Genomic DNA, 5,046 nt, shown 5'->3' on the forward strand with positions numbered 1-5,046 from the left:
GTTAACTTTGCTTGTTTAAGAGTTGATTCTTGCATATCTTTCACCGCATCGTTTATCAAGTGAGTAATCTCGTATCTAATCCCTTTTTGCTTTTAATGTTTTGGGATGTTCATGTGTTCATACAAACTTAGAGTCTTAAACTGTTTATGAACTTTAGTCGCGCAGTATCCCATGTGTTGAGGACGTAGACTTGGCTGTTTATTTGTATGTGTGGATCATTAACCGTCTTGTCGGTCTATTCCGCAGTTTTCATGGTACCATTAGATGAACACGGGAGAACATTCGTTTATGATTTTCTCTTTTGTTTACACATGCACAGTTAGTCTTGTTTGTGAGCTCAATTGTGAGCACTGGCAGTCTTGTCTCTTAGAGTTGGTCCCGATCAGATTACACCCTTGTTGAAAACCAGACATACACATGTTGCGCGCAGATTCATTGTTAACTATGTATTGTATTAAACTTGATTTCTCACCAACACGCAAGTGTTTGACGTTTATTTTAACACATGTTCAGGTTTGCAGTAGCTGTTTTGGAGCTTGTGGACACGTAGGACGTTTTTACTTTTGGACCTAGAATTAAAATGTATCAGGACAAGTTAATGATGTTTGAATGTTATAATTTATAATATATTGATTTATGTTTGTTTTATGTTCTTTATTTTCCCCGCTGCGCGTGCGCGATAAAAGGTGTATTAATAAATATTGACACCAATAGTGTCACGAGTAATGAAACAATATGTGGCGCCCCGATGTATAATCCGCCTTTGGTCGGGGTGTTACAGATTGGTATCAGAGCTCGTTGACTTTAGGATAGGTGGTTAGACGTAACGGCCTAGAATACCTAAGAGTCCCTTCTCGCGCATGAGAGAAATCTCATGTTTGCGCGCTTATTGTTAATTACTCGTTATTTATGAATATGCTCGCACTTGCGCAGTATATGATTTTATGTTCTATTTCGCGATATTTCGATTTTGGTTGAATTTCGATTTTTATTGATTTTACTTACATATTCGTTTGTGGGATTTGAAAATCCGAAAAGTCATGGTGATACATGAATAGTTGATTTTCAATTTCCATTTACGATTATGTTCTGAGGTTGGAGACTTGAAAAGTCATGGTGATACATGAATTGTCAACCTCCAATACTCATTTTCTTGTATATTTTATATTGAAGATTGGAAAGTCATGGTGATACATGAATCGTCAATCTCCAATACTCGTTTACTCGTATATTTTAAATTGGGAATTCGGAAAGTCATGGTGATGCATGAATTGTCGATTTCTGATTCGAATTTGTTACCTTTATTAAGTCTGCATTTTGGGTCATTTATTTTACTTTAACTTTTGATAGCATCTAACTCCGTGAAACCAAGCTTTATAAAGTTATACTTTGCGATAAAACCAAGATATTAACTAAAATTAAAACTTTTATAGAATGCCTCCGCTATCTCGCCGATTTCAGAGAAGAGAAGCCTCGCGCATGCGTAGACAGCAACGTTCCCAGGAAATGGCCGCCGCAATAGCCCAAGCTTTGAGCCAAAACAATACCAACACCTCGAGTTATAACATTAAGACATTTAATGCGGGTAACCCTCCAAAGTTCACAGGTCTCGAAGGAGCCACCGTGATGCTCCAGTGGCTCGAGAAGATAGAAAACACTTTCCTTCACACCCAATGCCCCTCGGAAAGACGAACCCTATATGCTTCCAGTGTCCTGGAATCCAGAGCGCTTACATGGTGGAATGGAGTAGCTCATGCGCGTGGCGCAGAGGCTGCTTCTAGCATGACATGGGAGGAATTCAAGGAAATTCTTACGCGAGAATTCTGCCCTCCCAACGAAGTTAAGCGCCTGGAGGAAGAATTCTGGAACTTGAAGCAATACAGCGGTGAAGCGCGCGAGTACGCGACGCGCTTCCACGAGCTAAGCTTACTGGTCCCTCACCTTGTTACCCCTTCCCGCCGAGCCATCGAGAAATTCCTTGGGGGTCTCCCCATGGAAATTCAAGATTCTGTATGGGCCAGAAACCCAGTAACCCTCTCTGACGCCATCGAATTGGCCGCTGTGCTCAGCGACAACCATGTCAGAGCAGGAACCCTGTTCCTGCGGGGAACTGAGAAGACCAAACCCACCAAGACTGTCCCTGAACCAACAGAAACCAAACCAGAACCCTCAAACCATAACCAGAAACGTAGGCGCAGACAAGCCTATGCGCTTACCAACCCGCCCATTGTCCAGCAACCCGTTTACCAACCCCCAGTTTACGCGCCTAACCCACTGTCAACCTACCCAGCACCTCCTGCAGTCCATAACTATGCCTTAACCAATCCAGCACTCCCTGCCCCGCCAACTAAGAAACCTTACACAGGAAACCATCCCTTTTGCCCAACCTGTAGATTTCACCACCCAACCCAAACCCCGTGTCGACTTTGTAACCGATGTGGCCGTACTGGTCACACTGCTGAAAACTGTAGAGTCCTTCCCGCCAATCCAATTGCGCCAACACCACCAGTCTACCCGCAGAACCCACAATCAATCTACCAAAACCCACGACCCAGATCGTGCTTTAACTGCGGTGATCCCAGTCATTTCCGGAACGCGTGCCCAAGGCTACAAGTTCAGATTACTCAAGCGAATCCGGTGAACCAAATTTCGAACCAAGTGACGCGTGGCCGAGCTTTTAACATAACCGCGCACCAAGCGCAAGCGAATAACGACGTAGTTAATGGTACATTTTTGCTTAACGGATTTTATGCATCTATGCTTTTTGATACTGGCGCCGATAGAAGTTTTATCTCTCGCGCCTTTGAGCAGAAGCTTGCGCGACCGCGCGATAACTTAAGAGAAGATTTTTCAGTTGAATTGGCTAATGGCGAAACTGTTTTAATAAACTCGGTAATTAAAGATTGCACGCTTAACCTTAACGAAAACGATTTTCTGATCGACCTCATCCCTATGCCTCTTGGAAGCTTTGATGTTATCATTGGTATGGACTGGCTCTCGAAGAATCGCGCCGAAGTTATTTGCGCCAAGAAATTGATTCGCATACCTCGAGAAAATGGTGATCTTCACATCTACGGCGAAAAACCCTCCAGTGGTCTTAAACTTATGTCTTGCGCCGAAGCCCAAAGACTCATGCGGAAGAAGTGTATTGCATTTCTAGCCCATGTGGTTAAACCCGATGAAGGAAAGAAGCTTCGCGATATCCCTGTTGTGCGTGATTTTCCTGAAGTTTTTCCTGATGATCTTCCTGGTATCCCTCCCGCTCGTGAAGTCGAGTTTCGTGTTGATCTTGTCCCTGGTGCTTCCCCCGTAGCTAAATCTCCTTACCGTCTTGCACCCGCTGAGATGCAAGAATTGGCCAGCCAACTTCAAGAGTTGACTGCTAAAGGATTCATTCGCCCTAGCTCTTCGCCCTGGGGTGCTCCGGTGTTGTTCGTTAAAAAGAAAGATGGATCGTTTCGCATGTGTATTGATTACCGCGAGTTGAACAAACTCACCATTAAAAACCGGTATCCCTTACCGCGTATTGACGACCTCTTTGATCAACTCCAAGGTGCCTCCTGTTTCTCGAAGATCGATCTCCGTTCTGGTTATCACCAGTTGCGCATCCGCGATGAAGATGTGCCGAAGACTGCTTTTCGAACTCGTTATGGCCATTTTGAATTCTTGGTCATGTCCTTCGGTCTAACCAACGCACCCGCCGTTTTCATGGATCTAATGAATCGGGTGTGTAGGCCTTTCTTGGATAAATTCGTGATCGTGTTTATCGATGATGTTCTGGTGTATTCTAAGACCAAGGCCGAGCATGAGCAACATCTCCGATTGGTATTGCAAAAGCTTAGAGCCGAGCAACTCTATGCTAAGCTTTCCAAGTGTGAATTTTGGTCTGATGAAGTACAGTTTCTTGGTCATGTTGTAAACAAGATGGGTATTCATGTCGACCCATCCAAGATTGAAGCAATCAAGAACTGGATTACGCCATCCTCTCCTTCTGAGATCCGTTCCTTTCTGGGCTTAGCTGGTTATTACCGGCGTTTCATTTCGAACTTCTCAAAGATCGCTTTGCCTTTAACAGCTCTGACGCACAAAGGTAAACCGTATATTTGGGGCTCGAAGCAAGAAGAAGCCTTTCTAACGCTCAAGCGTTTGTTGTGTGAAGCTCCTGTTCTTGCGCTACCTGAGGGTAATGATGATTTTGTCGTGTATTGCGATGCATCCAACCAAGGTCTCGGTTGTGTTCTTATGCAACGCGGCAAGGTTATCGCTTACGCATCAAGGCAACTTAAGGTTCATGAAAAGAATTATACAACTCACGACCTCGAGCTTGGTGCAGTTGTTTTTGCCTTGAAGATCTGGAGACACTACCTTTATGGTACTAAGTGTATCCTCTACACTGACCATAAAAGCCTTCAGCATATCTTTGATCAAAAGGAACTTAACATGAGGCAACGCCGATGGAACGAACTCATCAGCGATTACGATTGTGAGATCCGGTATCATCCTGGTAAGGCTAATGTGGTAGCCGATGCGCTCAGCCGAAAACCCTGCCAACTTAACTGTATTTTGCCGCGCACGCAGCTTCACTTTGCGCCGATCCAAAGCAACCTTGAATCGCGTATTCGTGACGCGCAGCGCGCATCCATCAGTAATGGTAACCTTCGCGCCGAGTTAGCGTGTGGCGCGGAAGCACACTTTGTCCCTAATCTGAGTGGAATTCTCTGCTATCTTAATCGCATCTGGATCCCCTTTGATGAGAATCTTCGCGCTGATATTCTGAGTGAAGCGCACAAATCTCGGTATTCTATTCATCCTGGCGCTGATAAGATGTACAAGGATTTGCGCATAACTTATTGGTGGCCCGGTATGAAAAAGGATATTGCTGTGTTCGTAGCTAAATGCCTGACTTGTTCTAAAGTGAAAGCTGAACACCAACGCCCATCTGGTTTGCTCGAACAACCAGAAATTCCTATGTGGAAATGGGAAGGTATAGCGATGGACTTTATTACCAAGTTACCTTTGACAGCAAGCAAACATGATAGCATTTGG

Source organism: Bidens hawaiensis, unplaced genomic scaffold (genome assembly GCF_021521415.1).
Source record: "Bidens hawaiensis isolate Kalapana, Puna unplaced genomic scaffold, B.hawaiensis_p1.1 tig00028495_1, whole genome shotgun sequence".
NCBI classification, from domain to species: domain Eukaryota; kingdom Viridiplantae; phylum Streptophyta; class Magnoliopsida; order Asterales; family Asteraceae; genus Bidens; species Bidens hawaiensis.